Source organism: Rhinopithecus roxellana, chromosome 12 (genome assembly GCF_007565055.1).
Source record: "Rhinopithecus roxellana isolate Shanxi Qingling chromosome 12, ASM756505v1, whole genome shotgun sequence".
NCBI lineage: Eukaryota > Metazoa > Chordata > Mammalia > Primates > Cercopithecidae > Rhinopithecus > Rhinopithecus roxellana.
In genome coordinates, this window is record NC_044560.1 from 88,455,231 (window position 1) to 88,467,049 (window position 11,819).

The window sequence follows — 11,819 nt, forward strand, 5'->3', positions numbered from 1 at the left end:
AATGAAGGAACTTGCCCAAGATCACTGCAGTGAAAAAGCAGCAGAGCCAGGATTCAAACCCATGCCCCTCCTAAGGGCAGGGCTTAGATCTGTTTCATTCGCAGTCTGGCGCATAAGAGGTGCCAGATACATTTATTGACTACAGAATCGAATGCTAGCATGCAGATTGGTTTCCACAGGTTCAAACTACCACTGAAGAGACCTCTGGGGCCAGGCAGGAACCTGCTCCCACAGCTGTGGGGCATCAAAGATGGGGCCGAGTCTGCTCCCCACCCAGCCCTTCTGCATCCTGGGCCAGGGTTGACCTGGGCCCTAAGCTGTGAGGAGACCTCAAGAGGATCCCTGAGTCTGGCTCCAACCCATCCTGGGGTCTGTGGGAACAGGAGCCTCTGCCTTCCTGTGGCTTCCTCTACCCCCCTCCACCTCCATGGTTGGAGACTCCAATTAATTATGCTGTGTAATTAGATAAAGAATATTCATTTTTCATTAATGACGGTAAACCCTTGCTCTGTGGCTGAGTTCCTTATGTTTTAATTAAGCGGGGCTCCTGAAAGCCGCGTGGCTCCTCTGCGAGTGCCCCCTCTTCTAATGAACAGTCACTTAGAATTTTAAGAAGTGACGAATTCCTTCCCCAAGTTAATTACCCCAAAATTAGCTTAATCACAGCTCATTTAAACTTATCTAAACAACAGCGCAAGGAGTTCCAGGAAACAGAGGTTCTGACTTTCCTCATTAGAGTCAAAAAAAGTAATAATAAGGAGATCCAGGAAACAGAGGTTCTGACTTTCCTCATTAAGAGTCAAAAAAAGGAATAATAACATAAACATCCCCTCTAGTAGGTAGTGGTGACCCCTTAGTCCTTCAGCTGCAGCTTGCTCAGAGCAGGAATGTTTACAGCATCAGGGGACTGACCCAGGGATGGGGACATTTGGCCTTTTCCAAGGCCAATGGCTTGGAAATCTGTGGCTGCCTGGGTTCCTGGGGTTGAGGGGTGCTAAGGACCCCTCTCCTAGTGGCTCTGAGAGAGCAGAAAAGCCCCAGGCCTTGGTCTGTCACTGTGCCTCCCACCCCCAAACACCCCTGCCTCTCCATGCACTCTCAGGTCAGGTCATAGCCAGAGTTGTAGCCTGGCCTGGCCCCTCCTGCTGGGCTTGCACAGACCACAGTGTCTTTGCAGAGCAGGGGACAAGGAGCTGGAGAAGCATAGACCAGGAATTCCATCTCAACTCTCTGCAGATAAGGCCTTCACCAGCACAAGGCCTGACATCATAGACACTCAATATGCAGTTATTGAATGAATAAATTAATGAATGACCAACTGTATGGCCCTAGAATGCTGAGCCAGGATCAATAGAAAAACTTCCAGATTTTAGGTCACTACAAGAAAAGAATTATCTTCCAGTAAAATCTGCTTAAGCTGCCTTGGAAGAACATTATCAAGACCTCATTGTGTGGCAGGCACTGGGTTAAGTCCTTAATATCAAATGTCTTGGATAGTCCTCACAACAGCCCTGTGTCATAAGGATGAGTATTATTATCTTCATGTCCCAGGTGGGAAACTGAGGCACAAAGAGGTGACAGAACTCACCCAAGGTCACATTGATAATAAATGGCAGGATTTAAACCCAAACAGTCAGGCTCCAGAGCCTCTTGGATAAGGAGTAAGTTCCCTGGACTGGGGGTTGTTCAAGAGGATGCTGTGGGACCACAGGTCTGGAGGATGCTCTAGTGGGGCCCTGTGTTGGAAGGAAAAAGAGGAGAGACTAGGTCACTCATGAACCCCCATTCTGTTGCAGATTGGAAGTGTCTGCGGCATCCAACATTTCCACCCGCCGTGGGAATGCTGCTTAATCTAACCCTGTGGTTTGGAATGGTGAGACTGGAGCAAGCCCTGCAGATAAGCACCAGCCCGCCCCACAGGGATCAGGCAGGCCAGCAGGAGGTGCAGCTTTCCTTCCTCACAGAACAGCTGAGTGGAGGCTGTTGCACTCCTGTTCAGAGGGGGCCGGGTAGATTATTTATCTGCATCCTCTGTTCCACACAGTTGGCTTTTCTCTGCCAACTCCCTATAGGGGTGGGAATGCTCAAAAAGCCTGGAAGGGGCGGTGAGCCAGTCATAAAAGGCTTCCAAAAATAAGAGGCTGCTTTCCTGGGAGAGATAAATGGCTCTGGCAGCCCCATGCTCCCGGCCGCTTCTGTCCAATCCCAGGTCACCCTGGCTCACCAAAGGACTCTAGCTCCTGGCAAGGATCCAGAACTTGCCAGCCATTACCTGTCCCCTCCTCGAATTCCCCTCACCCCACCCCCCACCACCAAGAGGCGGCACCACTGCGGAGACACTGTAATTCCGGCTGTCACTGCCCTAATTACACCCCACGGTCCTCCCGCCAGCACCGTGCACCCCGCGCAGGCTGCATAATGGGCCTTGTTTTTAAAGACACTCTCTCCTTTTCACAGAGGCCTTTTGAAGCGAACAATCTCACACAATGCCGCTTAATGACAGCACTGCCTAGCTCTCCAGCAATTCCCAACCCCCAACCCGCAGCCCCCTTCCTCTCTCGCTCTCTTTTTTATTTTTTTACTTGATAATCATCATAATTGTCATAATCACCCTGGAGTTAACAGAAAGTACCTGGGACATTTGAATCAATTATAAAGTGACCTAATAAAAGGTCAGGATGGTCTGTGGAGCAGGAGCTTGCAGGGAGGGAGAGAGACAGACACACAATCACACATGAGCGAGTGCAGGGATGTGCATGCACACGCACACCCCACACGGGTACACAGGCCACACACGTGCACACGCCAGGCCCTGAAGGCTGACAGCAAGGGAGTCAGAGACATGGGGGATTTCCTCCTGATGCTTCGGAACAAAGAACAGGGTTGGATCCTCTGGGAGAGACCCGCCGACCCCACCCACCCCAAGCCCTATAGAAAGCTCTCTTACCTGACCAAAGCACAGCGCAGGGAGCCTCACAGCAGTGATCAGGACTACAGGTATTAAAGGCCAGTGCCCTGAATCTGAGTTACTGCTTAGCTCCTTTCTGGCTCCCTATTTAATCTCTCAAAGCCTCACCATACTCATCTGGAAAATGGGACAGCAAACACACCCACCATAAAGTTCTGGAGAGGACTGAATGTTCTGACCAAATTATCTAAAACAGTCTCTCTCATCTGGGCACAGTGGCTCACGCCTATAACCCCAACATTTTGGGAGGCTGAGGAGGGAAGATTTCTTGAGCCTAGGAGTTTGAGACCAGCCTGAGCAACATAGCAAGACCTCGTCTCCACGAGAAAAAAAAAAAAAAAAATAGCCTGGTGTAGTTACATGTGCCTGTAGTCCCAGCTACTCAGGAGGCTGAGGTGGGAGGATTGCTCAAGCCCGGAAATTCAAGACTGCAGTGAGCCATGATCACACCACTGCACTCCAGCCTGGGCAACAGAACAAGACCCTATCTCAAAAATAAAAATAAAAAATAATTCCTCTCAGTGTATTAATGTATTTCCTTTAGGGCAATTACAACAATCTGAAAATACATTTTATAGATATATATATATAGATAGATATATAGATATATATATATATAGCTGCTGAACACACACCTCCTCCCATGTGGCTATCAGATCCTTGAGGGCAGCTTTATTCACATCTAGAGCATTTGAGATCAAAGAGCACAAACAGCAGAGCTCAACTTGCCAAGTTCAAATCCTGATGCCAACACCTACCAACCGTGTGACCTTGGGTTAATTACTCAACCTCTCTGTGTCTCAGTTTTCCACAGGTATAAAACTGGGATAATAAGAGTACCCACCTTGAGGGCTGTTGTGAGAATTAAAGAATGTATTATACATTCAGTGCTTGGAATGGTGCCCGCTCATAGTAAGCACTGTTTACTAAGGTTGTGGCATTATCCCAAACACTTCCAACAATGCCTGCCATCATGCAGACACTCAATAAAGATCTGTTGAGTGGATAACGCATGTACAGCTCTTAGCAGTGAGTTTATACATGGCAAGCATTCAATATGTGTCAGCTATTATTATCATCTTCATCACCATTATTGTCATTACCAGGCATGGCTCTCGCCCTCCCTGCTTCCTCTGGGACCACTGTCCCCATCGTTCAGATGAGGAGTTGAGGCCAGGGACAGCTTGCCACAAAAGTCCCACCACTCTGGGGCAGTCAGGACCCAACCCCTGTTCTCTGGGCCTCAGCACTTTCACCACACAGAAGCCTCACCTGAACTGCTGGCTCCAGAGGTGTTTAATAAACGCACGTCCCTCCCGCAGACACTCACCTCTCAGCTGCTAAAGCCTGGAGTCCAATCTGCTTTTGATGTGTCAAGGCCTCCTAGGAGCGGGCTCTTCCATCTAGAGGCTGAGCCATCTGCCACTAGCCCGGAGCTGTTGGGAGCCAGAGAGGAACAGGAGCAGGGTGTGAAAGGGTTTCGTGCTCCTTGAAGCAGGGCAGGAGTGAGAGGAAGGGCACAGCCGTGTCAGACCTCTTCCCCCACCCACTTGTAAGACCCCGCAGTGAGACATGAGCCATCAGCACCACACCGGAAATAAATGCCAAAGCCAGCACCTCCAGAGAGGCCAAGTCCAGGTCCTCAGCAGAAGGGGACAGAGCCCTGGGCAGAGCTTCGTACCAGGACAGGAAAGTTCTAGATTGGGGGAGCCAGAAGTGGAACCCATAGGTCCCTCTAACCAAAACAAATAAATCAGCTTAAAGCAGATAAGATCAAGGTCAGATCTTTAAATGCCCTAAAAACTGAAAATAATTTGGTACCATTCCCTTCCCCTCCACTACGATAAATCTCAAAATAAAATTTGATTTTTTTTAAATGACACAAAAGTTACAGGAATTACAAAAGCTACTATAATCCCTGTGCAGTGATCGGGGTTGTGGACTCTGGAGCCTGGCTGGCTGGATTTAAATCCTAGCTTTGGGCAAGTCACTTGACCTTACTGTGCCTCAGTGTCCTCATCTTTAAAGGAAATGATGATACCAGATTACTTCTTCAGGTGTTTGTGAGGATTAAGGATAATATAAATTAAGTACTGACAGCAAAACCTGTCACAGAGGAAAAGCCTATTGAATGTTATTATTATGACTCTTGAAATTAAAATACCTGCTTTCTAGGTTTTTAGATTGCAAAATTCTGGGTAAGTTCATTGAGTGTTTTACCTTTTCTGGTGCCCCCCACTTGTGGCTGCCCTCGGCATGGGCTCAGGTTTGTCATGAGTAACACAGCCCCCAGCAAGAAGCGTGGAGAGGACTAAGGTCATTTCCCCAGACAGCGCCAGCACCACCACGACACTCTGAGGCCAGCATCTGGCACCATGCCAGAGCCATGGCTACAAGGAGCATGGCTGGGGGAGCACCAGCAGAGCCCCCGGGGCCTGGAGTTAGTGTCTAGTCACTGAGAAAGGGCAGGGAAAGGCAGGAACCAAGCCCCTCCTAGATACACTTTAGGGCCAGTAGGTCCACACCATAGGGGCGAGGTCTGGATTCATTTGTCAGAGAAAAGCACAGAAGCAGCAAGGAAGAGAAAAGGACACAGAGAGAGGCTCAAGTGGGCGAGGGCTTAAATCCTTCCTGGCTGGGACCACACTTGGCGCCCAAGCTGGCAGGTGGGGCTGAGGAGAGAAACAGCAGGGCTGGAGCCAAAGGGGGCTGTGTTTTCTGCCTGTCACCTGGGTCCCCTTCAGAGCCGTAGATGAAACCCAGGGGACTTAGCTCTGTCTTCAAGTGCAGGGAAAATCAGATTTTGTATAGTCACTCTTGATTGGGATAGTAATTAAGCACTCAAGAAAGGAGCACTGTCTCGGGTAGCAGCCACCAGTTGCCTGCATAGCCCTAGCAGTCTCTAAGGACTCCTCTTCGCTGCCTGTCCTGGGGCTGCAGCTACATGCTCTGGCAGCCACTTGGACTCCCAGTGATCCTGCCCCCTCCATCTCACCAGCCACAGGGGTGGGGATTGGGGCACCTCACCCTGCCAGAGCCAATCAGCATCATCCTTCAAGAACTTGGGATTGGAAAAGAGGGAAACATTCCGCTCCTCCTGAGACAGTTGGTGCTATTCCACGTAGCCCCCAGAGCTGAAGAAGCTGAATTCCCTGCCACATGGACCAGAGTAGCAAAGGAAGCTGGACTGCAGAGAAGGAGAGAAGCAAGACACAGATGTGAAGACAGGCAGTGAGGAGCAGAGACAGAGGAGAGAGTGCATCTCCAGGAGCCAGCTCCAGCCCTTTCCCAAGGACCTGCCACATCCCTCCAGGAAACACTCAATGTCCTTACAGCCAAGTTCCCCTTAGGACTGAGCTACTTTAAGTGGTTTGCTATTCCTTCAACCGAGATGCTAACTGGTATGTTTCCTGCTATCCCTGACACTACTAATCCTAAATTCCATCATTCATTTACTAACAATGCATACATCTGTTTCACATGCATCCCATCTTCAGAAACAAAATGTGAAAGGGGTGGGGAATACTTCTTATTTAATCCAAATGAATTCCTCTGCCCCACGTGGCCCAGTCTTGCCTTGGTACTACACGCAAAGAAAGAGTCTGATGGCCAAAAGCAATTAAAGAAGAAATTCTAATCTTCGCTTGAATTTCTCCAAGCACTGTAAAAAGGATCCAGCTAAAACCCCACAGACTCTTTGATAAAGACCCTTTCCTCTTTTCTCCTCCTTTCCCCAGAGCCTCACATACTCCAAACCTTAAAATTCTTGCCCCACTCACCCAGCACTTGGTTTCTTCCCCTCTCCTCCTCTTTCTCAGCAATTCCTGATGTAAACGTTTGAGGTTTGGGGCTCTTTTGTTCTCTAATTTCCCTCGTACTTCCATTGTCCACAGCAAAAGACAGCCTTGAAATGGACCCTGAAGCTAGAACCTCCACCCCTGCATCACCTTCCAGTCCTGTCTGCTTGGTTTCCCATTCTGGCTCACAGAGTCCTGAAAACTAGGTTGGCAAGGACACAGTGAGTCCCTGGAGAGCACAGGAGGGGAGCAGAGTGAGAAGAAAAATCCCTCTCAAAACTGGGGGCGGAGGGGGAGAGTGGGCAGGCTGAGAGCCTCCCAAGTCAGCCCATCTTGGTTCTGCACCTTTCAGTCATGGAGATGTGATTCTGTGCCCCAGGGGCAGCTGACCCTGGCTTGCCTTCACCTCCACCTGGGGCAAACAGATCCAAAGCCCCCAGCTCCCCTCTCCATGCCACATCCCCAAGACACTACCCGGTCCTGACTTCCAGTGGCCCAGTGACGCCACCCTTGCTGCCATTTATACAAGATCGGGTCCTTACATCAGTCTGGTTCTCCTCTTCCGCAGCCAACTGACCACCAGTCCAGAGGGTCCCTCCAGGTCGTCTCTGAATTCACTCTCACAGCCTCTGCCTAGACAGCTCATAACTGGGCCACAGCCTCCTGCCTGGCTCCTTCCTGCCAGTGCTATCTAAACTCCACCAAAAACCCTGCCATCTGCTGGGTGCGGTGGCTCATACCTGTTATCTCAGCACTTTGGGAGGCCAAGATGTGTGGATCACCTGAGGTCAGGAGTTTGAGACCAGCCTGGCCAACATGGTAAAAACCCCATCTCTACTAATAATACAAAAATTAGCCAGGCGTGGTAGCAGATGCCTGTAATCCCAGTTACTCAGGAGGCTGAGGCAGGAGAATCGCTTGAACCCAGGAGGCGAAAGTTACACCACTGCACTCTAGCCTGGGTGAGAGAGCAAGACTCAGTCTCAAAAAAAAAAAAAAAAAACCTTCCATCTCCAATGAGTGTGCACACTTGCACACACAGGCACATTAGAGATCCATATTTCTTCTCCCAGAAGCACCACTTCCATTTTTCTCTCCCAGTGACTCCCTGCTGCCAGTTGATACCTTGCTGCTTTCTCTCCCTGGCATTCAAGGCCCTTCGTAGTTTGGCCCCTTCTCTCAGCCCAGCCTCCCTGACTCAAGCTCTTCAGTCCATCTCAGCTCACTTGTCACCACTGCAAAGCCTTTGCTCAGCTGGTGCTCACCTGGAATGCTACCTGCACCTCTACAAACCCAACCCAACCTTCAGGCCCCTAAGCCCATGTTCCTTTCTTTGGGTACATAAATGTGATTGAGATACTTCCATTCTTCCATGGCATATCACTCCAATTGTAAGCTCTCAAGGGCAAGTGATGGGTCCTTCCAGACTTCAAGAACTACCATACAAAGCAAATCACAGAACAGTAAATCTAGTACAACCCCATTTTTGGGATTGTACTCATGTAGGTGTGTGTGTGTATAGGTGAGTGAGTGGGTAGGTGGGTGTGCATGCACAGAGAAAAAAATCTTGAAGGACACAGTCAAACTTTTCACACTGATTGTCTCCAGAGGCTAGGGTAAGAGACAGGGATAGAAAAACTTCCAGTTTTTACTTTATATTTCCTTACTGTTTGAATTTATTACGGCAAGAATATATCACTTTTGTAATTTTTTCCTTAGGAAAAAAAAAGAGCACTTTATAGGGAGCCAGGGAGGCAGAATACTTTGGTTCCAGTCCTCGCTATGCCACTAAGTCATTAGGTGACCATAGCCAAGTCCCTTCCGTCTCTTGGTTCCAGATCCCCTTCCATGTAACATGGGGCTCATTCTAGACCAATGGTTTCAAAGGTTCCAAGGTGGCTCTACAGAGCAAGAAGATGCTGGGCAGCTGGGCTGCAGCCCCTGGTTCCTGCATCACCCTGAGCTGACTCTTTTCTCTTTTGTCCATTTGACATATTAAATTTCCAGTTCTGGCCGGGCGCGGTGGCTCAAGCCTGTAATCCCAGCACTTTGGGAGGCCGAGACGGGCGGATCACGAGGTCAGGAGATCAAGACCATCCTGGCTAACATGGTGAAACCCCGTCTCTACTAAAAAATACAAAAAACTAGCCGGGTGAGGTGGCAGGCGCCTGTAGTCCCAGCTACTCGGGAGGCTGAGGCAGGAGAATGGCATAAACCCAGGAGGCGGAGCTTGCAGTGAGCCGAGATCCAGCCACTACACTCCAGCCTGGGCAACAGAGTGAGACTCCATCTCAAAAAAAATAAAATTTAATTTAAAAAAAAATAAATTTCCAGTTCTTCAGTTAGGTGTTAGAAAACCATCACCAGGGTGCACGCTGTGATTTCAGCTACCAGGGAGGCTGAGGCAGGAGAATCGGAGGTTGCAGTGAGCCAAGATGGCATCACTGCACTCCAGCCTGGGCAACAGAGTGAGACTCCATCTCAAAAAGAAAAGAAAATCATCACCAGGAAGTAATGAGGAATGCCAGGTGGGTTTTGGATGGGATTGACAAGTCAGATCTTTGCAGAAAGCAGGCACTCCTGTGATCCTGGTGAGGATGTAAAATGGTTCAGCCACTGTGGAAAAGAGCTTGGAGGTTCCTCAAAAAGAGTTAAATATAGGTCAGGCATGGTGGCTCATGCCTGTAATCCCAGCACTTTGGGAGGCTGAGGTGAGCTAATATTGTTAGGCTTGTGTCCCCACCCAAATCTCCTCTTTTTTTTTTTTTTTTTTTTGAGACGGGAGCTTTGCTCTTGTCACCCAGGCTGGAGTACAATGGCTCGATCTCAGCTCACTGCAACCTCCCAGGTTCAAGTGATTCTCCTGCCTCAGCCTCCCAAGTAGCTGGGATTACAGGCATGCACCACCACACACACCTGGCTAATTTTGTATTTTTTTAATAGAGACAGGGTTTCACCATGTTGGTCAGGTTGGTCACAAACCCTTAACCTCAAGTGATCCACCCACCTTGGCCTCCAAAAGTGCTGAGATTACAGGCATGAGCCACTACTCCCAGCCCCAAATCTCATCTTGAATTGTAATCCCCCTAATCCCTACATGTCAAGGGAGAGACCAGGTGGAGGTAATCAAATCATGGGCGCAGTCTCCCCCACGCTGTTCTCTTGACAGTGAGTGAGTTCTCACAAGATCTGATGGTTTTATAAGGAGCTCTTCCCACTTCACTGGGCAGTTCTCCTTCCTGCCACCTCGTGAAGAGGGTGCCTTGCTTCTCCTTTGCCTTCCACCATGATCATCAGTTTCCTGAGGCTTCCTCAGCCATGCTGAAATTTGAGTCAATTAAATCTCTTTTCTTTCTAAATTACCCAGTCTCAAGCAGTTCTTTACAGCAGTATGAAAATGGACTAATACGCAGGCAGATCGCTTGAGCTCAGGAGCTCAAGACCAGCTGGGGCAACATAGCAAAACCCTGTCTCTACAAAAAATACAAAAGCTAGCTGGGTGTGATGGCATGCACCTGTGGTCCCAGCTGCTTGGGAGGCTGAGGCAAGAGAATTGCTGGAGCCTAGGAGGCAGAGGTTGCAGTGAGCCAAAATTGCACCACTGCACTCCAGCCTGGGCAACAGAGCAAAATCCTGTCTCAAAATAAAAAAATAAACATAGAGTTACCATATAACTGAACAATTCCACTCCTAGGTATGCAGTCCCAAGAATTGAAAACAGGGACTCAAACAAATGCTTGTACCTGAATAGCAAAACTGTTCACAATAGTCAAATGGTGGAAACAACAAAATGTCCATCGACAGATGAATGGATAAACAAATTGTGGTATACCCGTACAACAGAATATTATGCAGCCATAAAAGGAGATGAAGGACCGACACATGCTGAACATTGATGAACCTGGCAAACATTCTGCTAAGCAAAAGGAGCAAGTCACAAAAGGTCACACATTGTATGATTCTATTTACATGAAATATCTAGAATAGGCAAATCCATGGGGCCAGGAAGCAGAGTAGTGGTTGCCAGAGACCGTGAGGAGGGGAGAATGTGGAGAAACTGCTTAATGGGTGTGGGATTCTCTTCTGGGTTGATGGTGGCTAACATGTTTTGGAAGTAGATAGAGGTGATGGTTGTACGTCGTGAATATACAAAATGCCACTGAATCATTCACCTTAAAATGGTTAATTTTTTGTTGTGTGAGTTCCACCTCAATAAAAATAATTTTTTTTTTTTTTTTTTTTTTTTTTTTTTTTTTTTTTTTTTTTTTGAGACACAGAGTCTTGCTCTGTCACCAGGCTGGAGTGCAGTAGCGCGATCTCAGCTCACTGCAACCTCCACCTCCTAGGTTCAAGTGATTCCCCTGCCTCAGTCTCCCGAGTAACTGGGACTACAGACACATGCCACCACGCCTGGCTACTTTTTTTTTTTTTGGCATTTTAGTAGAGACGGGGTTTCACCATGTTGGCCTGGATGGTCTCGATCTCCTGACCTCATGATCTGCCCGCCTTGGCCTCCCAAAGTGCTGGGATTACAGGCGTGAGCCACCACGCCCAGCGACCTCAGTAAATTTTTTAAAAGGAAGGTCATCCGTGGTGAAGGGGAGCTGAGAATGGAGGGGGACTGGGCAGGATCATTGGTCAGCAGGCTGTGGAGAGACAGCAAGAAAGAGACCACATGGTGAGAAGGCTGTGGGGACCGGCAGGTAGATGAACGTTCAGGGAAGCGAGGAGAGTCAGCCGCATCCTCTTTACCTGGGAAACTGAGCAAGAGGGAACAGAGCCTGGGGAGGGGAACCAGTCGGCTTTGCCCAGCATCAGAGAGAGTCAAGGAGAGTTTGCACAGAGAGAACCTGTTGATCCAGAGGAGGTGATTATCACTCAAAGAGCAATCACAGGGTGTTCCTCACAATCCCCTTGTCTGGGCAGACTTTGTCCTGAAAACACCAGGAAAAGGCAGGAACCTGCCTGGTCCCCCAAGGTAGGGCCAGATCCCAGCACTCTGGAGTCTGTCCAGGGAGCACCCAGCTGCTCAGACAGAGGCCAGGGCAAAAGCC